Below are 24,364 nucleotides of genomic sequence, written 5' to 3'. Positions count from 1 at the left end.
CATTACCCTTAACCACAAACAATCCTTCACTTGTGATACTACTCCACTGAAATCTGAGCTATGATGTCATTAAACCATGACTTCCATGTTACCAAATCATATGACCTCATCCTGGATCCACATCACTGGATTTTATTCCTGCACCACCTGTTGTACTTTCTTTGTGCTTGTGACCGCATCTCTCAGCTTTCCTAGTCTTTCCTCCCCTTGCCCTAACTCTCAAAACCCCACCTCAAAGCTCTTCTGATTTGGCCTTAGCATTACTTGAAGTGACAGACCACTGAGGTGACAGCACGTAGAACTAACAATGCTAAAGCTAAAAGCCATCATCAATGTACAGTAGTCCCACCCATCTGCAGTTTTGCCTTCCCCAGTTTCTGTTACTCAAGGTCTACCACAGTCCAAAAATAGGTGACTACAGTAGAAGATATTTTGAGAGAGGGAGAAGGGGATAAGGGGAAGAGAGACCACATTTTCATAACTTGTATTACAGTATATTACTATAATTATTCTATTTTATTACTAGTTATTGTTGTTAATCTCTTACTGGGCCGAAGTTACTAAACTATCATAGGTGTTGTATGCACAGAAAAAAACACAGCATATACAGGACAGGATTCAGTACTATCCATGGTTTCAAGCATCCTCTGGGGATCTTGGAATGTATCCCCCACAGATAAGGAGGGACTACTGTATTATTACTGCCATCTGAGATATGCAAAAACTTGGCTAAGGCAGGTTGTTCCTAAAGATGGCCTAGAGGGGCCTTGCAAATCATCCGATATCATATGCAAAACTGTACACATCTTTCTTTGGTTTCCTCAAAGAAATATGGTCAAAAAGAAGTTAGGAACTATTACAGGGAGCTGTATTGTAAAATCAAGTAGCAATGTTATCTTGAACCATCAGATGCAATTCTGATACATTCATAGTATGTTGTTATCAATAGCAATATTATTGGAAAAAATTTGACCTCTAAAGATAAATGGACAAAGATGGGAGTATACAGTATCAATGATGAGATAACCTTAAAAAACAACAGGTTGTTATTTCCCCCACACCACCTCCAAACACACCGTATTACAGAAAAAAAAACGTCCTTCTTTGAGAGAATCTGGCTTTCCCCCTTCATTCACAGGACTCTGGGTCTGTGAACTGACACAAGTCTGTGAATCAAGGGGCCAGGAATTCTATGTGTGACAATTCAAGTCAGATTTCTGTTCAGGAGATCTAGAGCTATTCCTACTTTTAGAGACCAAAAAAACTTGAGGACACTGCCCCTCCATTTCTGTTCTAGGGACACCATGGTCACCTAGTCAATGCCACAGGTCAGACTATTCTGATAACTGCTTTGGCTCCACTGTCCATTACAATAACCACACCTACCTTGTCTTTGGTGACTGACTACAAGCAGACACTTGGCCACTGCCACCCTAGGATCCAATTATCCTCACTGCATTTAAGGATGCCAGTTCAGGGGCAGGCAGCAGTTCCTACTCTAATTTCTGACCTTCAGAGAAGAATGACCCTGCAAGCTCTGAGGATACAGGGGCACTCCTCATAAATTTATTTCCTGTGGCTATGGTATAAAAAGTATGATCTCTGAATCCTCCCAAGGGGGTGAGCAAGTGTTAACATGATAAATCCACTCCAACATTTCAATCTCTCTAAGCCTTTGGATCCCTTCCTCTATGGTACACCAAGGCAGTTCTGGCAACTCAAATTCATTCAGTGTAGGTCACTTTGTGGTTTATATTGCAGCCAATCAACCAAACTGTCAGAGCTTTTTCTAACCTTTTCAGCTACAACACTGAATCCAGAATCTCTACTTAATGGGCCTGGATCAAAACATTCTGCCTGATCCAACCTTAAGTTCCTTCCAGTATTATCTCACACCCTTAAGATCCATTCCCACAAATACTCCCCTAGGTTCCTGTCTGTGTACAGTTGCTCCTGGGTATCTGTGGCAAGTTGGTTCCAGGACCACCATGGATACCAAAACCCAGAGATATTCAAGTTCCTTATATAAAATGGCATATCTGAATATAACCTATGCACCTCCATACACTTTAAATCATCTCTAGATTACCTATAATACCTAATACAATGCAAATGCTATGTAAATACTTGTTATACAAAACTGCTTCATTTGTATTATCTATTATTGTTGTATTATCACTTTTTGGTTTTTTTCCCTGATATATCTTCAATTTGAAGTTGATTAAATCCACCAACGCAGAACACACAGATACAGAAGGAGGCAACTGTAGTGACAAAACTACACAATCCTTTAGAGAGCAGTGTACCTCCCCATGGGTTACTTCACCCTCTGGGGCCTGCTGCAACTTGAGTCCAGTCACCATTCTAGGAGAAAGAGTGACGGTGGGGCAGGTTCTGAGGAACAGCAGTACCTTCCTTGCAAGGTAGGAGGCCTATTTCGGATTTTCAGGGCAAAGACAGATTAATTTCCTGTGGCTGGGGTTGGAAAGGATGTGTAGACTGGCAAGGCAGCTCAGCAGCATTTACAGGTCCAAGGTCTCCAGCTAAATCAGAATCTGACTATACGCCACAATCCAATTTTCAGGATTCCATTCCTTACCCATCAATGCCCTCACCAACATGTTTGGAATCCATTTGCACTGTCTTTAAGGACACTCACAGAAATTTTCAGGATTGTTATGTAGAATCTAAGCTGGGAATTGAAAACCCTGAGCACATCTCATGCTTTGTAATGTTTTAAATTGGCTGAGCTGAACTACATTCCCCACAATTTCCTTCCCTGTATGTTTCTGGATTGGGTGGGCCTCAAGACAATTCTGTGCAGCAGCTGGATGGTACAGGAGAAGGAGCAACCATCCTGTAGTCCACACACTGTTGTTCTGCTATTCTTCTAGCTCATCTCGCTCATGTGACTCAGTGACTGGCCTGCAACTGCTGCTCCACCTGCTCTACCTTCCTCAGAATGTCCCCTGAACTTCTCTGCTTCCTGGCCTAAATGTGCGTGTTTACCCTCATGCCTAGGGCCCAGCACTTACAGGCCACACACACAACCAGGGTCAGAGGCAACAGGATCTGACACAGCTTCCAGCTTGTTCTTGTTCTTCCCCACTTTACATCTGTCTTTCTTTCCCAAATGTCTGTCCTCTGGACTTCAGATTGCAGCATCAGGCATGAAGACATAGCACTATAGAGACTGCTTAGCCAGCTCCCACACTGCATGAACTCAAATGCCTGTAACAAATCCCTTCAATAAGTAATACACACATTCATATATTTTTTTCTTTACCCACCCTAGTGGTTCTGTTTTTCTGACTGAACTCTTAACTATGAGATACTGAAAAAAAATTACAATTAAAATTCAACAAATGTTTACTTAATGACTACTCAATGATACACACCTCTGCAGTAGACCAGATATTTAACTGCACAGCCCCAATTTCCTCATTATTTAATTCTAGCTACTACACAGCAGAGTTGGAGCACTCACAGTACAGACACTGAGCTAAACACTAGAAAAGCAATAAGCTACAAATGTGCTTGCCTTTTACCCAATAATCTCACTATATTAATGCTATACCTGCACAAATACAAACCAATACATGCACAAGACTATTCACTGCAGTGATATTTATAATAGCAACAAAACATAAACAACCGAAATGTTCATCTTTAGGATAACAACTGGCAAGCACAAAAGAAGAATGCAGAGCTTCCATGAAGTGATGTCCAGAATTCATTAAGAACAACCAAGACAGTGTGCATAGAATACTATCTTTGTGTAACAAAGGGGAATAAAAATCTATGCATGCGCTTATATTTCCAAAAATGAAATACCATAAGAATATATCAGAAAGTAATATAGCTGGGGCAGGACAGGAACTACTGGAGGGACTGAAGGAAGTGACACTCTGAACGCAACTTTTTATACAGTTCTGATTCGTGAGCTACATAAATAAGTGTTCACAAATATTTTATATGTTGAAAAAATACATTACAAATCCTTGTTAGGGTAGTGATCAGAAAAAAACATACATTAAATAAAACATTAAAGCAATCTTTAAAAGTTAAGGATTTCATGCAAATAAACCAATTATCAAAGTGGTAACTTAATCAGAGAGAAAATATTTTCAAATGGCTTTATAAGTCAGAATGTCAACTGTACATACTTATGTGGATATTTTAACTCTAAAAAGAGGTGTAACCAAATAAAAGCCTCCAGTGGCTTTATAAGTAGTGTTATTTTCAAACTACTACATTTAGATTGTAGGATAAAGAAATTATATTAATGTTGCTAAAAATACACATTTTCAACATTAGAGGAAAAAAAAGGATAAACTCAAAGTAAAAACCTTATGATGTTAAATCTGAGTTGGAAACATAAATACAAAATCAAAATTTATATACTTCCCAAGTCTGTCCAATGAAAGCAGGGGCACCCTAGTAGCAAAAAGGACATACAGCACCCAGATTTTGGTATCTGAATTCCACTCCCCAATGAAAGGATCTGAAAGAAATGGCCCATAGGTATCTGGCAAGAAAAGCACAAAGTGAAAAACTCAGACTTCTTGTGTTAGAAAGCAAGAACCTCTTCAGAGACTAATACATCACATCAAAAGAAAGACAACTGGCTTGAAAGGACCTCCACATATCCAGGTTGTGACAAGCTGAGGAAATAGAATGGTTATTTGATTAAAACATACTGGATACATAAAAATCCATGGGTCTACAATGATTCTCAAAAGAGAGAAAGTAAAAAGAGGTAACTCAATTCACATCCCAGCCCCACCAAAACCGTGTAAATAGGAAAAAGGATGTTCTTTCCTCTATCACCTGAACCCAGCTCAGGCTAGTAACAGCAATTCAGATATGCTATGACACGATTAGTTACATCATTTGCAGATAGGTCCAAACATTAAACCTACTTAAACTACAACCTAAAACATCTCCAATGGTATCAAAATTCATTTACTCTCAAAATTTGGATAATATCTGTGTTGAATGGATCCCTCCTCCACAAAGCAGCACATAAATATTTAATGTAACATTTAACATTTTGAGTCCAGACCAATTCCCCCTGCCTCAAATGACCATCCACTTCTCTACTTGGCCAGACTCTGAAGACTAGGATCCTAAATGGGCACATTCCTCTAACCCACCACTCATACTGTTTTACAACATGGGTCTAATCCTGTCCCTGCCTTTCAATGGCTTCTCCCTCCCTATAGAATAAACATCAACCACTTTAATGTGACATGTAGAATTTAAAACCTGGCCCCAAATTCATCCCTAGACAGATCAGCCATATGAAAGTGCAGGTGGTGTTAGCAGTGGGAACATCACCATCAATATCAACTGGCCACTTACTATATGCCAGGAGCCCTATTAATCACTTTATCTCATTGAAGCTTACACCTGAGGAGGTAGGTGTTCTCACCCCATATCACAGAGGAACACACTCACGGCAGGAAGAGTAAAAGATGACAGCGGTTCTCTTTTGGCTGGGATTCAAATCTCGTACACCTCTTCAGCTGTCTTTTTACTCTTACGTTCCTGCTGTCCTCTCCACCTGGACTTCTTTCCTACTCTAAAATTCTGGACCCTCCTATAGCATCACCTTCTCTTCCCAGATACCCTTCAGCACAGAATTCCCTCATTATATGCATGTGTATCTTCCCTATCAGACTAAAAGGTGTTAAGGATACATCTTTATATATTATTTAAGTCTTATTTAACTTGTTCTAGAAAGGACTTACGGCAATTTTAAGGACATAAAATAGACCCAGTCAAAATTTAATTTAAAATTAAATTGGATTCAATACCGAGTCACAACTAAGCAAACTGTTTACTCCAACATAAAAAAAAAATAAATCATGCTAATAACTACAGCAAAGTCCTAAAGTAGAAAGGGGAAGGAAATCAACATCTACTGGCACCAGCTGCTGTATTTCAGAAACTGTACTGGCAACTCTACAGATTACAATTTCATTTAATTCTCAAAATAGCCTTATAGGATAGATTTAACCCCAATTTACAACTAAGGAACTGAATGTTTAAAAAAGCCATGTGGCTTTTACATAAATCAGCAATGTGGCTTTTTTGTGTGTATGTGTGACTGGTAAGGGGATCGCAACCCTCCTGCGCTCAGCCAGTGAGCGCACCGGCCAACCCTATATAGGATCCGAACCCGCGGCCGGAGCGCTACTGCGCTCCCAGCGCCGCACTCTCCCGAGTGAGCCACGGGGTCGGCCCAGCAATGTGGCTTTGGACCAGGAAGGAGTGGAACTCCATTTCAACCCAGATTGTCCCTACCTGAAAAGGTCATGCTGACTCCACGTCTAACTCCACAGTCCCCATTCTTTTCTCAATACCATCTCTAACAAATTGAAAAAAAAAATGCTTGGACAAAATAGTTGATTCTCTTCTTCTAATTTCTTTTCAGCCAAGGAAAAGGAAAACACATTTAATTAAGCATTTAACAAATATAAACAACCACTTACATTTAAATGCTCTTTCTCAATTTATTAAGATTCTGCTAACAGCTAACCCAAAAGAAGTGCCCAAAGGTATTATTTTCAACTTCTAAACAATTCACATGATTAGCTCTTCAGAAACAGTAGTAACCATTTTTTTCCACATATTTCTAACATTCTAGGGAAAAAGTGCTAACAATTAAGGAGTGCAGCCAGTAAACTTGTAAAACTATATGTGCAAAAAGGTGAGTCACTGGGAAGTGAAAACACTTGAATTAAATTTCTTCTATAAGACTTCAACTTAATAACCCTCATATCTTATCAGCACAGTAAGAACCAAATTTGAGTAATACCCATAAAATGCACAGACACACACAAACCACATCAACATCCGGACCTCTGAGTTCACAAAAGAGAAGCTCCATCATCTAAGATAATACACCCTATAAGGACACTAATGACCGAAGACACCCTAGAAGGACACCAATGACACAGTTCACAATGGCTGTCCTGGGGAACATCCACTGTTTCCTGGCTTTCATGGGTATTCATAGAGATCGCACCAGAAACAAAATAAAAAGGGTTCTGTGACTAAATCCTCCAACGTGGAAATGTGAATTGTGACTCTAAGGGTAGAAGGAAAGGACGTAGCATTGTTCTCCAAACTTATTTGACCAAGGAGCCATTTTTTTTCCTTGTACCATCACTTAGAACTAGTATCACAAAGAATGCCGTCTTAAGCAACACTGCTTCAGATATTCCAAAATTAAGTTACTGATATCCTACATACTGTTATTTTGTTCTGAATTGGTCATTACAGGTACTATCAAAAATAGTACCAGTGACTACTCAGCCTGAGAATTTCTCTGGTCTCCCTCGCAGCACTTTCAAATTCACCACGGCCCCTGCTGGTCTGGAAATCCTGGCAATCATCCTGATGCTGCTGGGCTAGGTGAACGCCGTGGTATCCTGCGACCTGCCCATGTGGAAGGTGACTGCCTTCATCGGCAACAGCATCGTGGTGGCCCAGGTGGTGTGGGAGGGCCTGTGGATGTCCTGTGTGGTACAGAGCACTGGCCAGATTCAGTGCAAGGTGTATGATTCTCTGCTGGCCCTGCCCCAGGACCGGCAGGCTGTGCACTCCCTTTGTGTCATCACCCTCCTTGTGGCCCTGCTCGGCCTGCTGGTCTACCTTGCTGGAACCAACTGTACTACCTGTGTGGAGAACAAGGATTCCAAGGCCCACCTGGTGCTCACCTCTGGGATCATCTCTATCATCTCAGGGGTCCTGACCCTGATCCCCGTCTGCTGAACTGCCAATGCCATCATCCAGGACTTCTACAACCCCCAGGTGGCAGAGGCCCAAAAGCCGGAGCTGGGGGCCTCCCTCTACCTGGACTGGGTGGCCTTGGGCCTTTTGTTGCTGGGATGGGGGCTGCTGTGCTGCACTTGTCCTTCTGGGGGTTCCCGAGGCTCCAGCAATTACATGGCCTGCTACTCAGCGACTGTCCTGCATACTACCTCTCCGGATAACCCACCAAGAACTACGTCTGATGCCAGTGGGGGGGGGGGGGCATTGGCAATGGAGCCCTCACCCCAGAGCTGGAGCCATCAAGAGGTGACGTGTGAGCACTTTGGGGTTGGTTTTTAACTTTTCTTTTTCCTCTTTCCATCTCTGACAGGTATTTTAAAAATCCATTTGATAACTGAACCAGACTCCCACCTGAGCTCTGCTGTTGGCATTTCTCACCTTTGGATGATGTAGTCAAAGAGGTGGTGCTTTGAGTTTCTGGATCTTTCTCCAGAGGATGTTCCTAGACATCCCCATCTTGGAAACCAACCTGGAACTGTAGAACCGGTATGAAGGCTTGCTGTTCTGACAGCAAGATGGCCTGGCCCCAGGAGTTCCTGCAGCTGCTGGGGGCTGGGCTTCCCTGGGCTTGTGGGGACAGCTGCCCCTTCCCAGTCAGGACTTTGGAACCACCAGGGGCTCCTGAGCTTCTCTTCTCACCTCTGGAAGAGCAAATGATGTGTTACCAAAGAACTGCCCACCTCCCAGTCTCCTGACCTCTGGCTCCTCCATCCTGTTGTCAGGTCCCAGCTGTGCTGTAGACCCCTTCCCCTCACCTCCAACTCTGCAAGCTTCTACCCATGCCCTGCCACACGCACAAGTGTTTACTGAATAAAGCATGTTTTATGGGGAGGGGGGAATAGTACCAGTAAAATTCTAAGGTCAACAAAATTTTTTTTTAAAACTGTTAAATTAAGCATAAAGAGATGACTGAGGCATATACTTTTCTTCCCCTGTATCCACAGGGGATTGGTTCCCCGCTTCCCCCACCAATCCGTGGATGTTCTAACCCCTTATATCAAATGACATTTACATACTTTAAATCATTTCCAGATAAATCGTTTCTACATTACTTATAAGACCAAATACAGCGTAAATGTTACGTAAATGGTTGTTATACTATCTACACTGGCTGTTTTATTTGTATTACTGTTTATTTACTTATTAATATTTCTGGTCGGCCGTTGGCTGTATCCCTACTGTGGATACAGGACCCGCAGGTATGAAGGGTCAACTGTACTGGCCATTCCGGTGTCACAAGGCCCGACTCTAAACAACCGACCTAACCGGCCGGCCCCTGCACTGGCCCTTGCGCCTGACCCGAGCCTGGCTGCGCCGACCCCCGCCCGCCTCGGAACAAAACGCGCACGGAGGGCGGGGAAACCTGGACCGGGGGCGGCGGGGCAGGCACGGGTGCGACCGGCGGACACAGGAGCGCGTGCCCGCCCCGGACAAGCTGGGGCCCGGCCCGCAGGGGGCGATAAGCGAGCGCCGCCCGCCGGACAGTGCGCCGCCGCGCTCACCTCAGCCCCCGGCCGCCCGCCGCGCCCCGGAATGCCCGCGCCCCTCACAGCCCACGCCCGCCCCGCATGGGCCTCACCTGCCGGCCACCGAGGCGGCCGTCCACAGACCCCCGAACGCGCCGCCGTCGCTCCCTCGCGCTCCCGCCGGCCCAACCGGAGCCAGAAGTCGCCTACCTGAGTCCGCTCCGTCGTCGTCGTCGTCGTGGCCGCCGCCTCCTGCCCCCAGGCCTTCACGCTACATTCACTGCTACCAACGAACTGCAACCGCCGAGCCGCCCAGGCGCTCACTGCCGCACTGCGCAGGCGCCACGGGGCGGGGTCTGGCGCAGCTCACCTGGAGGGCAGAAGACTGACAGCACGTCTGGGCAGCCACGCCCCCTGTCATGTTAGAGCCAATGAACAGGCTCACACGCTTCTCATGGAGGAAGGAGAGAGAGAAGGAGCCAGGATGACTCTTGCCCTGTTTTTCCCAGTAAGGGCATTGGTTAATGAAAGAGATAAAAGGATGCCAAATATACACATAGAAGTGAATGTTTGCACATATGAGAGCAGAAACCCAGCTTTAAAAGCATTCTAAATCAAATTGAAGTTCATGCGCCCATGAATTTACGAATTCAATTTTTGTAACATACACATTTAGAGTTGAATAGCTTATGACTTTTACAGATATTAGGGAGAATTCAAAGATTTCACAACCAAGTTTTACAACTTATTTCAGTGGCACCGTTAATTACACATCACATTTACATGTGTTGAGGGGTTATATTTGGAAAAGTTTCTCAAGGAAAAACAAAACAAAACTTTTAAGGTATACCCCTCAGAAATGGGACTTTCTTTTGGGGTGGGCGACTAGCTGGATGATATGGGGATCTGAATGCTTGACCTTGGTGTTATGACACCACACTCTAACCAACTGCCCTAACTGGCCAGCCAAGAAATGGGACTTTCTAGCCCCAAATAGGGGTTTGCCATTTCAGCCTGACCCAAGCGGTGAAGGTGATGAAGCAGTTGGTGGAAAGGGCATGTGAGAAGCTGGGCTCAGAAGAGCCCATGGCAGCCCCTCATCCTAAGGAATCCAGGAGGGGCCACCCCCAATGGATGTGCCATCACAGCTGTGTCACCTCCCCGCCTCATGTGGGGACTAGGGCGGCAAGAAGAGAGGGTTTCAGAGGCAGAACACGTGGGATTTGAGGGTGAGCGGCAGGCAGACTCCTCACTGGGGTGGGCCCTCTAGTTGGTTCTTACCAAACTGCTTCACATGTGCATTAAAGCAACACACCTGGAACATGTGCTGGAAGAAAGAGTCTCATTTAGCATGGCAACACAGAGAAGAAAGACCTCAGGGTACACCTGGACATGTACAGGAGTACCTGAAAAAAAGTTCAAATGAACAGAGGGACAGACAGGGACCTTGAGCAGATGGAGAGACATTTATTGTCGTGCCCAGAGACAGAAAGACTCAGTATTACAATGTTCCTCTCCCTAAACTAACCTACACATTTAAGGTCAGGCCAAGGAAAATAGGACATCGATACTGCGATATGAAAAAAAATTTTTTTAATGTTTGTCCCCAGTGCCTGGCAACAGCTCCTAAAATCCTTGGAATCTCTACCTCTAGGGAGAGGAGAGGGGCTGGAGATTGATCAATCGAGAATAGCCAATGATTTAATCAATCATGTCTTTGTAATGAAGCCTTTATAAACCCCCTTAACGACAGGATTGGGAGAGCTTTCAGGCTGATGAACTCATGGAGGTGCCCGGAGAGAGCGTGGGAGGTCCACACCCCTCCGCACACCTGACCCTGTGTGTCTCTTCCCTCTGTCTGTTCCTGAATTGTATCCTTCGTCTGGCTGTTCCTGAGTTGTATCCTTTGTAACAAACCAGTAAATATACATAACAAATGTTCTGTGAGTAGTTCTGGCAAATTACCAAACTTAAGGAGGGGTGGTGGGGGCTAACTGCAGGTCGACAGTGTCAGAATTGAATAGAGCGCTAGGGTGCACTGCTGGTGTCAGGGCTGGAGAACTGGTGTGGAAAAGACACCTCGCGTTTGGTGTCAGAAGTGTGAAGAAAACACCTGCTTGGGTCTCCACAGCTTTCTTCAGCCTGTGAGTGGACAGGTGGAGTGCTCCTGAGAGTATTCTGAGCACAGGTGGGACCTATACAACCTCTAGATGTTTCTGGGCTGCTGATACTCCTGTCACAGCCTCCAGCCTCCCCTTCCTCCCTGGGTCCCCAACTCACTCCAACCCACCATGTCTGCCGTGCAGCCCAGTGCTCCTCAAACTAATGTGGACACAAATCACCTGGGGATCTTGTTGGAATGAAGGTCTTGATCTGATAGGTTGGGATGGGGATTGAAACTCTGCATTTCTCACAAGCTCCCAGGAGATCCACTTAAGTGATGAGGCCTTGTCCCTCAGTCCCCAATTTATGCAGAGCATTTTTAGCTAATGCCCTTCTATCATATTCCAGAGGCAAAATTATGCCATGCGTGAAAACCATGCACTAGAACTTTTTATCAATGAGAATACACGGCAATACTGCAGCTGAGTGGACTGTGCTGGTGTTCACAAATTCATGCTGAGCAACAGACAGGACTTTGGTGGCATTGTTGAGTGGAGATGGAGGCACTGCAAAGGTGGTGGACTGAAAGTGGGGCCAGGGTGTCTGAGGAGTTCAGATGTGTCCCCCCAACATGTGATAAATCACAGTTGCTCTAGGCTGAGCCAAAGATGAGGAGCTCTGCAGGGCCGGGTGCCCATGTGTGGCCTGAACTCTGCCACTCAAGCCTCTGCAGGCCTGGGGTTCTCATTGGTCAAGGGCAGCCACTGATACTGCCTGGCAGTTTTAGGAGGGTACCTGAGTGCAGCCAAGGTCATCATCGAGAATGCTGAAAACATCAATGCCAGGTTACAAGTCTAGATGGAGGTGCAGCCCTGGAGAGGCAGAGGGACTTGGGGAGAAGGTGGTGTCAGCAGTGACATGAGCACTTCCCAGAGCAGTAAAAACATGCTGGAGCAGTGATGACAGTAGACAGAGGGATGGCAAATTGCCTTTCCTGGTCCCCAAATGACTAACAATTGGAGAAGTTTTCCTAGAGATGGTCTCAAAGATTGAAACATCTTCAAGGAAAACCAAGATTCAGTCCTGGTAGGAGTTGGGAAGAGTTTTATTTATTGATAAGTCAAATGGGAGAATTGCGAAGAGTCCACCCCCAACAGTGAGAGTTATTTATTCATTAATTAATCAAAGGAGTGAATAAAAGGGGAGGAGAGATGGGAGATGAGGGCACAGGAAAGGGCAGGGCAGATGTGCAGTCATTTAGTGGGGTTGAGTTGTGCCGGGAACCAAACCCTCTTCACTTAGAAATTTGTCTCCACCATGATCAGAGTCCCTGTCTGAGGCCAAACCAAAGTTCAGTGGGTCTCCATAGAGAGGTATGAGGAAATCTGTATTTATAGACATTTGAAAAAACTATCTTGGGAAATCAGAGCAGCTCAATTATAGTGCACGAGCAAGTGCAAATTATTGCCAATTTAGGTTTTGTCTGTTGAAATTAGCAGCTCCCATCTGTACAGGGCAATTTGCAAAGTGAATCTCTGAGGGCCTCATCCCCAAAGTGACTCTGGGAAGTACAACGGGAAATACTATGGGAATTACTATGGGCATTATTATTTTTATTGCCACCACCAGTTCCCAAATGAGAAGGGATGTGGGCATTAAAGGACATACTCAAGGTCACACTGCTAGTGAGAGGCCAGGCTGGGACTGCCACCAGCCCCTCCCGTTGGCTCTTGGCCATGGTCTTGCCTCTACACCAGGCATTCTCAGTGAGGGAGAAGAGTGTCTTCCTCAGGAGGATGAAATTTGTTGGTGGTGGAACAAAAACCCCTTACTCTTTATAAACATAAAGCAGAGATACACATACATTACACAGACAGACATGTATTCTGTGGTTAAAACTTCAGCGGGAGGTTGATTAACAAAGCTCGGGGGGGGGTGATCATGAAAAAAAGATTCAGAAATGCTGTTTGCCACCACAGTGGGCCCTGACATGGCTGGGTCCATGTCTATTACTAAGACATTTCTTTTATAAAGTATTCTCACTGGGGTCCATTTAAACAAATGCCTGCTGGAAAAAACCAAGTTAGCAAAGTCAGTCTAGGAGTGTCAGGGACACACCTTGATTGCTGTCTGACAAAAAGTGGCACATTCCGTGAAAAAAGGGAACACTACCTTATATGAATAGCCTAAAAGCACACACACATATGAAATCATTTACTACCTATTCAACAAAAAACATGAAAGGGAAAAAGAAATCTATTCGTACAAAACATTGGCTTCCAGCAGAGGTTCAATCGCCTTCGTGACAAACCCAAAGACATTTGTGAAACATGGGAAGCCGTTTGAATAAATACTTGTTAATGGCCTGGACAGCAGGAAAACTGGACAACCTCATTGCATGACATTAGGGCTCTTTAAAAGACTTCTACTAGGGCCGGCCCGTGGCTCACTCGGGAGAGTGTGGTGCTGACAACACCAAGGCCGTGGGTTCGGATCCCATATAGGGATGGCCGGTATGCTCATTGGGTGAGCGTGGTGCTGACAACACCAAATCAAGGGTTAAGATCCCCTTACCGGTCATCTTTTAAAAAAAAAATAAAATAAAATAAAAATTAAAAAAAAATAAAATAAAAGACTTCTACTATGCTTAAATATTCATTTTTCAATTAAAACGTGCACCTACATTGTTAGCCACAGCAGCCCTGGTTCAGATCAGTAACAGCAGCACTGGAGGGGATTCTAATGAGGATGCACAATGCCGCCGTGTCCTCCCCGCTTCCCTGGGCTCTGGCACACAAAGCTTCTTTCACAGCTTGCTCCAAGATATTTTAGTCACCTGCTTTATACGTGGTGAGAGTTGCAGGCCACCTTTCATTCCCTAGGCCAGCTCGGCTAACCAACAGAATGCTGTCTGCACCGCCATGAAGTGGAGCTGGCCTAGGAAGGGGACTCCTGAATATATAATTGTCCCTGGAAAAGCATGCATGGCAAGTCAGTAAGCTGTAAGCAGTTTGAATAGTGAACATGTTTCCCTTTTTTATTTATGTGTTTGCTGCCTTGAAGGCTTTTAAACACCACCCCTTTTCTATGCCACATAATCCACTGGATGTGACTGGCAGGTGGTTATTTCCTACAGACAATCTTCCAGGGAATTTCTCAGGATGTCTCCTTCTGTCCCGCACTCCCCTTCTTCCTAATTGATGTTTTCTCCTATTGACTCAGATGAAGCTCATAGTCTGGCCAGGGCAGCTGTGACTTTGTTTAATGGGCCTGGGTTCTCCCGTGTGCAGTCTGTTCTGTTTTATTTCTCATCTGCACCTGAGATTCTAACCTCTGTCATGTGTGCTCGGCTTATTATGCTGCCGGATCAAGTTTCAAAATAGTACTTCTGCTCTAAAGTGATGACGTTTTTCAAATCATTAGTTTCTTCCATTTTGGTAATTTGAAGCCATCTGATCTTGGTTTATAATGTTGATTTTGATAGTGTCTAACGTACCACCAATGCTATGAACAAATATTTTGATGATATCTATAAAGGCACAGCCATCACTGGAGAGGTCTGGGCAACTAGGTAATTGCTGCAGAGGCCTTAATTCTCTCCAGCCACCAAGCACAGGAGAATCACGGGACTTGCTGATTTCTAAGCTGCTGCCTGTGGCATGTCACACGAGAAACTATTGGACAAACCCAATAGTGTTGTGTGGAGGAAGACACTGCCAAAATCCATGACATTTTCACCTTAAAGCCGTTTTTGCCAAAGTTAAGTGGGTTTTTAATTCAGTTCAAACCTTAATGGGTTCATAGACAGCTTCATGTTTCCTTGTCTTTTTTTAATACAAAGGTCAAGAAACGTCTTTTTTTGAAAAAGGCAATCTACTCATTTTTCATAGAATTTACTTTATTAAAAAGAACTGTTTACAACTGCATATGACATTTTATCTCCTAAAAGCAGTTTTACATTTATTACTTCAACTTAATATCCCACCACCATAAGAGAAGACGATGGTATCTTTCCCCACCCCCCAGCGAGGGTAGAAGAGGCCTCGCTGTGCTGCCTGAAGCATCCTGCAGCCAGTACCTAGCACACAGTGAGCACTCCATAAAGAGTGGGTGAAAGACTCACTACATGTTGCCTGGTGATGGCGGGACACAGAGTCATATGCCTTGTGCTGGGGGAATCTTGCTGTGCTGCCAGCCCCAGTTGTGAGTTTTGTTAAGAGCTTTAGAGATGCAGATGTCTTTGGAGACCCTGTCACTGTTTCATTTTGTTTTATTTTTTCTCTCTCTCATTAGCAAAAGAGCAAAACAAAACCTGAGAGAGTGGCCTCCTGCCCATGGAAATCCAGGCAGTGGAGAGGGGAGCACACTGGACCAGGCCAAGGGACCTGGATCATAGCACGGATGTGCCATCACCAGCATGTGTGTTGTGGCTGAGGCTTCTACGCTCTTGGTGGTCCAGTCCTGACTTATCTGAAGCCTCATGGATCATCCCTGCCCCATCTGCTCTGGAAGGTTGCTGGCAATGACCGGGTCACCACATAGGCATGATGAAAACGGTTTGGAGAGTTAACAGTGTTTTGGCAATTGGGCTGTCACCATTATTGCTACTGGTCATTAAACCACATGCACATTTGTGTTAACTGAGGTCACTGTCATGTTGGAAAGAATACACGATGGGATGTTGGAATCTCAGGTTTAAATTTTGATATGGCTACTAACTCTCTGTGTGACCCTGGACATCTCCTTGCCCCTGTGTCAACCCAGAGGTTGTGCTAGGTAATCCATCTCAGCCTTTGGGATCTAAAGGTTGATGACTAGGAACAAAAATTAATGTCTGTGAGGAGACACTAATGGATTTGAAACTTGGCAGATTCGCTCCAGCTCTAGATACTTTGAAGAGTGCAATCTGTTGACAATGAATTAGTTGGCTCCTTTAGGCCAGACTCTCAGTGTTTCACCTTGGAGGTGCCTGGGTGGGTGGGTGTTGAGCCAGGGGCCACTTGGTCCATTGCTACAGCCCATGTGCACGACAGCTTGTGGCGTTGCAAGCACATAATTGAGAGAAAAATCATTTTCCTTCAACAAAAATCTGACAGCTTCAGGGAATGTGGAGCCCTGGCCTGGGGTTTTCCAGGCCCTGCAAGATTTCCGACTCTTACCCAGAGTGTTTCTGCATCACAGACGCAGCAGCGGAAACCTGATTCACCCACCCCTGTGCTCCACAGATCTTGATGGTGAGTCCCCTCCCCAGCCTCCAAGCTAAGCCGGAGCTCGACCCCTTCGCCCTCTTCACTGCTGTTTTACCCCTCAGTAGTCCTAGGACACACCCAACCCCATAAGGAATCACAGACAATCAGGAGTCACAGACCTGCTGTGTAGAAGAATCTAGAGAAACTCGATTCAACTGCTCTTCCCGTCTTTTTAATAGTTTTGCTGAAAGAAAAAGAAACCACGCAAAGTGGTGTGTGTAATAAAGTCTTATTCACTCGAAAAACTAGCCCAGTGTGGCCGTCTTGAAAGACACGAACACTGAAAATACAAAGTGGGTACGGCCAGCAGGGGGGCTGGGGGGGCGTGTCGGGGAAGAGCAGCTCAGCGGGGGCGGGGAATGAAACGTTACAGACACTTGCAGGGACCCGCCCACAGCTCACGCGCAGCCCCAGTCCAGCCCGCGGCGGCTGGAGCCCAGATGCCTGCGAGGGTCCAGGGAGGACAGGGGCGCAGAGCAGCGGACAGAGGAGGCCTGCGCGGGACGCGGCGCGGCGGGCCAGGTAAGGCCTGCGGGAGGGGCTGCGGCTCCCGAGCGAGGCAGGGAAAGCGAGGGTGTCGGCCGAGAGACGAGGGAGGCGCGGGGGGCCTCGGGAGGGTCCCCGGAGCCCCGAGTGGGGGAGGGGCGTGGCGTCGGAGGCGGGCGGGGCGCCATGCAGACGGCGGCGGGGTGCCCGGCGCTGGCAGAGCCGTGACATCGAGGCGCCGTCCTCCCCCGCTCAGGAGGAGCCCGGCGCTGCCCCGCCATCGTCCCCGCTGCGCGCCGGGCTCGCCTCGTCCCCGGGCTGTTGCGGGAGCGGCTGGCGGGCGGTGCGGGGCCCAGGCCGGATGAGGGGGTGCGGCGGGACAGGCTGCAAGTGTGCGAGTGTGCGAGTGTGCAAAGTGCAAGTGCAGGGCGGGGGAGACGCGTCCGTGAGGGGCTGGGCCGGGAGGTTTTCTCACGACGGCTGCGGTCTTCCTGTGTTCTCTAGTTGTTTCTGCACTTCCTGGACCAGGGCGTTCTATCCCTTCAGCTGCGCTTTTGTTCCATGGTAGCAACCTCTTTCAGGTGGAAGAGCTCTCTTGAGACTCTCTCAAGAGTGGTCTGGTGTTGAGGAGTTCTCTCCGCTTTTTTGTTCGTCTGGGAAAGCATTTGATCTCCCCGTGCTTGAGGGATGTTTTTGCGGGCCACAGTCTCCTGGTTTGAACATCTGTCGTTTTCTTCTTCACGTTCTATACTACAACAGCCCATTCTTTCCTGGACTGTGGGGGTTTCTGTTGAAAATTTTGCTGAAAGCCCTATTTGGACCCTGTTTTGTGTGTGTGTGTGTGTGTGTGTGTGTGTGTGTGTGTGTGTGTGTGTGTGTGTGTGTGTGTGTGTGTGTGTGTGTGTGTGTGTGTGTGCGTGCTTCTCCCTGCTTTCAGTATTCTTTCTTGGTGATTTGTGTGGTTTTGACTCTGACCAGTGTAAGTGACGCTGATGTGAGCATTCACGTACAGACTTTTGTGGGGACATGTGTGTTCAGTTCTCATGGGTGTGTATCCAGCAGTAGAATTGCTGGGCCACGTAGTCACTGGACATTTCGCAGCTTGAATAACTGCCAAACTGGTTTCCTAAGAGTCTGTACCGTATTCCAGTGCGGCCAGCAACATGTGAGGGCTCCGATCTCTCCATATCCTGGTCAGTGCTTTGTATGGACTGTCCTTTTGATTGCAGCCCTTCTGATGCCTGCAAAGTATCAGGTCACTGTGGTCTGGATGCACATTTCCTCAGTGGTGGTGATGAATATCTTTTGAAGTGCTTGTGGGCCTTTTGTATATCTCGCTTAGAGAAATGTTCATTGGAATATTTGAATTACATGAGCAGTGTTTTGGTTTGGTTTAGTTTTGGAGGGGCGGCTGGCTGCCTGTGCGAGGATCGTGACCCTTGACCTCAGTGTGCTGGCACCACGCTGTAACCAACTGAGCTTACCGGCCAGCTCTCCTCTGACCAATGTTTTCATCGGGCTAATTGTCTTTCCGATTGTTCAGTTGGAAGAGCTCTTTCTATCTTTTCATTCATTCTTTAGATGCAACTTGAAAGTATTGTTTTCCTTTACCCCATGTTGTCTTTGCATTTTCGTGGTGGTGTCCTTTAAAGCACAGCACTTTTCACTTTTGATGCCGTCCAATTTACTACTTCCGGCGTGGTTTCTTGTGTTTTTGGCGTCTTAACCAAGAGGCCATCACGAAACCCAGCATCCCAAGGATTTATTCCTGTGCTTTAAAGAGGGCTGTAGTTTTAATTGTAACATTGAGGTCTGTGATCCATTTGGAGTGAATTGTGTATGGTGTGAGAAAGGGGCTCACATTCATTGTATTGCATGTGGCCGTTCAGTTGTCCCAGCAGTCTTTGTGGAAGAAATAGGTTTTCCCCATTGAGTGGTCATAAAACACTTGTGAGAATCCATTTGTCCTAGATGAATGAGTTCCGTTTTGGACTCTCCATTCTATTCCGCTGACCTCTCTGTGCATACTTAGGCCAGTAACGGCACTGTCTTTTCTCAAATTTTATTTTCAATTTCGATTTTATTTTTTTATCGACAGCTTGCCACTGTATATGTTCATGGCATCAGACGTGATGATTCCATACAGGTATACATGGTGGCATGAGCACATCAGGCAAATGAACATTTTCATGCCACCACATACTTACTTCTTTGTGGTAAGAACACTCAAAGTCCACTCTTTTAGTCATTTTGAGATACACAATGCTATGAACTACAGTCATCTTGCTGTGCAATAGATGGCCATCCCTTGTTTCTCCCCTCTAAGTGAAACTTTGTACACATTCGTCAGTGTTCCCTTTTTCTTCGTTCCATGCCCTCAGCCCTATTCCCTTTCTCTTCGTTCCCTCCACCCCTACCCGCAGTCTTCGGTAACCAACACTGTCCTCTCTACTTCCACGAGTCTGACGTTTTTAGAAGCCACGCGGAAGTGAGATCATGCAGCATTTGTCTTTCTGTGCCTGGCTCACGTCACTTACCGTAGTGACTTGTAGATGCATCCCCGTTGTCGCGAGTGACAGAATTTTGTCTTTTTCTAAGGTGGCGGGGTATTTTGGATGTTTACCGCATTTTTGACCGCCACTTGTTGATGGGCATGGAAGGCTATGTCCCTATCTTGGCTATTGGTAATATTGGTGCGGTCAACATGGGAGTGAAGACATCTATTTGACGTGCTAATTTTAAATCCTTTGGCTCTATGTCTAGAAGGAAGATTGCTGGAGCGTACGGTCATTGTAGTTTTAGTATTTCAAAGGACATCCGTGCTATATTCCCTAATGGCTGTACTTTTCGTCCATAATTGCTCTTCAGAAGCTTTAAAATAACCGTCTACAATGTAAGGTTCATCTAAAATACATATAGCCTTTAAATAAGTACCTTATATTGTTAGTGGGATGATAGTTTCATAGAACCTTTTTTGAAGGTGTCTTCACTATATTTAAACAGAATTTAAAACGTACATACTTTGCTTACCCAGCAGTTCCTAGGCTAGGAATTTATCGTATGGGTGAATTGCACAGGTGTGTGTGCGTAAGGTTGTATAGAAACAATTGTCCAGTAACATGTTAAGGTAAAATAAATGATTGTCGTAGCTATGGTCTGGAATGTTCCGCCAGTGTTAAAAATAAGTGGTTGACAGGGATAGTTTTGTTATACTGCATGGAGTGCATAACATTTACTAAGAGAAACAAGTTGTAGAACTGTGTGTTCTTAGTGTTTGTTAAGGTGTTTTTATATCTGTATTATGCTTTAAGTGTTTGCATAAAAATATGTTGCTAGATTCATAGCAATTTTTTAACCTTGATGACCTCTTGGGGGTGGGACTGATGGAGCACTTGGGGAGGAGGGCATTGTGGAAAAAGGCAGCAATGCAGTGTTTGCTTTGCTCCAAATAACATAAACTTTGCGTGAATAGTTGCAAATTCCGATTTGGTTTGAGCACCGTTGACTTCTCAGTATTGCCTTTCCTTTAAAAATATTTTTCTTACTGTGAAGTACACTGTCAATACAGAGTAGTTACAGATTTGTGGTTTTTCCAGACCCTAACTGTGTAACTACCACTCATTTCTTCATGAATTTTATCCATGGGGTTATGCACATTTATTGTGACATGCTGTTCATTTTCCTGCTGATGAAGAGTCATTTGCACATCCAGACTGTGTGAGTTCAAGTCCCCTAAGGACAAAAAGACCACAAGTTGAGATTAGATTTAATATTTAGTTCCTATTTCCATTTCCCCAATTGTCTTAAATGTCTTCTGTAGCTTTTTTTTACCCCCAAAACCATCTGTTCAGGGTTTACTCATTGCGTTTAATTGTTGGGTCCCTTTAGTTTCTTTTAATCTACAGCAGTATGTCTGCCTTTTTTCTTTTCTTTTTTTTCTTTTTTCATGACATTGGCTCTTTGAAGATTGTGGCCCATCTATCATGTTACAAGCTTCACCTTTCTGAATTTGTTTCCTCATGATGTCTGACTTGCTCCTGCATCACCTATATTTCCTATAAACTGGGAATTAGCTGTAAAGGCTTGAGTGGATGCAGGTAAACATTTTTTGACAAGGACACTTTATAAGTGATGTGGTGTGATTTGTATCATGTCACATCCAGAAGTGGAGAAAGTGAGTTTGACTCACCTAGTGGGGTTAAGTTGTTTGATCCGCTGAGGTGGTAATAAAGTTCCAGATCTTGCCTTGTAAAGCGGCATCTCTCCCTTCGTAGTTAGCAGGTGTCTGTGGCACCATTCACATTTTGTTCTCCAAATACCTTTCACCTGATGGATTTAGCATCTGTTGATGGGTCTCTGTGAATACAGAACTGTGTTTTTGGGGGGGCTTGTCATTAAGCTCCTTTGATATATTCCATAATGTTTGAAAAAAACCTTTATAACTTCTGCTATCCTAGAAATGAGATTAAGCTTTCTTATTTATTAAATTAACTTAAGGTAAAGATGGTGTGTCTTTCAGAAACTCAAGCAAATTGAGTTCAGTCTTTTCAAAAAGAGAGCAAGATTTCTTTTAGGAAAACTTCTAATTCCCCTGAATTTTCAAAGCGTTATATGGCAACCATTGAAACAAAAGCAGGGTTTGATTAGTTATCACTCTTTAGTGTTTTCTTTTTGATCTGTCTCTGTATTCCTTTCCAGTTTTAAGAGGAATTGGGAATTCCAACCTTATGAGGGGGTGCGGGCGCTGCTTCCAGGGCGGCCTGGGTGCTGGGCCAGGAGCAGGTGGGAGAAAAAGCAGAGCAGTGAACGGTGGGTTCTGGGTCACGCTGGGCCCCAGCACTGCAGATGCTGTGGAGACAGAGAGGGGCGAATGAGCAAGATACTCGGCCACCAGGAGGGAGTTTCTCCCTTCTCCAAGAGTTACTGGGAATAAGAGTGAGGCATCCCAGCAGGGAAGGGCCTTAAGGACAGGGAATCGTGCAGCTTGTCCCCAAGTGAATTTAACACTCTTCCTCAGGGTGAGAATTATTTTACTGGAGACCTTGCTCCCCTTTCACCGAGACCCTCTGACCCCTGTCAGCCAAGGAGCAACACCTAAGCTTCCCCTGCCTCTGAGAGCCTCCCCAGGGTGTCCCTGGCACATGACCCGCCAGCCTCCTGGTCTGTGTTCTTTATTTTCTGGATGTGTTCTCCATTTTCAGTCTTGTTGTTGTTTCCCTTTTGATGGTTTCCATTGCTATGTCTTCAAGTTCATGTCTTCTACGTGTGTAATATGCTGTTAATCCCATTCTGTGTATTTTATCATTCTAGACCTTGTAATCTTATCTCTAGAAATTCAGTTTGGGACTTTTGCATATTTTAGAGATAAAATAAAATAAATAAAATAAAATAAAATAAGATGTTTAATCTTTCCTCTACCTTGTCGAATACATGGAATAGTTATAATAACTATTTTAACGTCCTTGTCTACTAATTCTATCATATGTGTAATCCCTCAGTTGTTTTCAGTTGATTTATATTTCTCTTCATTTTGGTTCCTATTTTCCTGATTATCTGAATGCCGATAATCCTTTATTAGATACGAGACCTTTTGAATTTTAGCCTGTTTGATGGTGGATAGTTTTGTATTAGCATGAATGCTCTTTATCTTTTTTCTGGGATGTGATTGTAGACACTTTGATCTTTTCGAGGCTTGCTTTTAACTAGACCAGACATTAACGTAGTGTAAGTGTTGGCAGACTATAGCCTGTGAGCCAAGTGTAGCTAGCTACCTGTTTTTACTTTGCTTTGTTTTTGCAGCCTGCAAGTGAAGGATAGTTTTTATATAGTACATTCTTAATGGTTCTGTAAATACCTGCATATTAATCTTGTGTGTTACTCATGATGCTTATTGATTTTTTAGGTTGAAGCCATTCATCAGTTTTGAAAACCTCTTATCCATTACTTTTTTGAATGTCTCTTCCCCATTTTTTGTCTGTTTTCCTCTGAAAGCCGTTTGAGACTCTTCCACATTCCTCTGAAGGTCTCTCCTGTTCTTCCTCGCATCTTCTCATTCTGTATCTCAGCGTGGGTATTTTTTTTCTTATTTTGCAATTTATTAACCCTGCGGCCTATGTGTCCAAAGTGCAATTACACCAACCCATTGATTTCTTAGTCTGAATATTTTTTATAACTTGTTTTATAACTGGAATATCTATTTTGTTATTTCAGTACAATTCAATTCACTGTTCAAATTCTCTGTCCTTTCAAATATTTTGTCCACCTTTTTCTCTATTTTATTTGAAATATGGATCATAAAGTACATAAGTTGCAACTCCAGTATATTGATTGCTTGTGTGTCTGCTTGTCTCACCTGTTTTTCTTGTATTACCTGTTTTTTGTCATGAGGAATATTGTCTTGCCTTATCATCTTCCTAGTACTGTTTTCTCTTATGTTGGATGGCATGTATCAAAGACATGTCTAGACAGATAGATATAGGTACAGGTAGATATTCTTAATGTTATCTTCCACCATGATATCTTCTATCATGGGAGATATCTCATTTCATTTGCTATATATTTTTGAGTGGAACTGGATTGCAGTAAATAAGACCTAATCCTTCTTTAGTTGATCCCCTTTTCTTGGGGATTATTCTCTTAGGCTTTGGTTGAGAACATGGCCTTCTTTCCCATCATCAGTCACCTTGAAAGACTGTGAGATCTAGCCCTTCTGAGAGTGAAGGCTGCTTTTCAGCTTCCTGCCCCATAGTTAAAAATGTCACAAGGGAGAGACTCAACACTGTGTTTGAAGTAGGTCCCTGTTACTGTTGAGTCTTTATTTCCAAAGAACTAAGAGACTAGAGAGTTCACTCTGCTTTTTACAAGCTTTCGGCCTAGCTGTCCGGCCCAGAACTAGGACGTGGTACTGGAATGCATCAGCTGTCACGTGAGATATCCAGCTGTTATGCAGTGAATTGTGTCTCTCCCAAAATTCATATGTTGAAGCCCTTACTCTAGTACTTTAGAATGTGATGTATTTTGAGACAGTGTCTTTAAAGGGGTGATTAAGTTAAAATGAGGCTCTTAGAGTGGGCCCTGATGCAGTCTGACTGGTGTCCTTATAAGAAGATAGAATTTAGACAGGCGGAGAAAGAGACACCAGGGATGTGCACACACAGAGGAGAGGCCATGTGAGGACACACGGAGAAGATGGCCATCTATAAGCAAAAGAGATAGGCC

At 44.7% G+C, this 24,364-nt stretch overlaps 1 pseudogene; it reads left to right on the top strand.

The window, feature by feature from the left end:
* Positions 1 to 2,312: 2,312 nt before the first annotated feature.
* LOC134380110 (claudin-6-like) lies at positions 2,313 to 8,024 on the top strand (annotated as a pseudogene).
* Positions 8,025 to 24,364: the final 16,340 nt, after the last annotated feature.

This window comes from Cynocephalus volans, chromosome 6 (genome assembly GCF_027409185.1).
Source record: "Cynocephalus volans isolate mCynVol1 chromosome 6, mCynVol1.pri, whole genome shotgun sequence".
In the NCBI taxonomy this organism is placed as follows: domain Eukaryota; kingdom Metazoa; phylum Chordata; class Mammalia; order Dermoptera; family Cynocephalidae; genus Cynocephalus; species Cynocephalus volans.
This window is presented reverse-complemented; position numbering and strand designations above follow the sequence as displayed.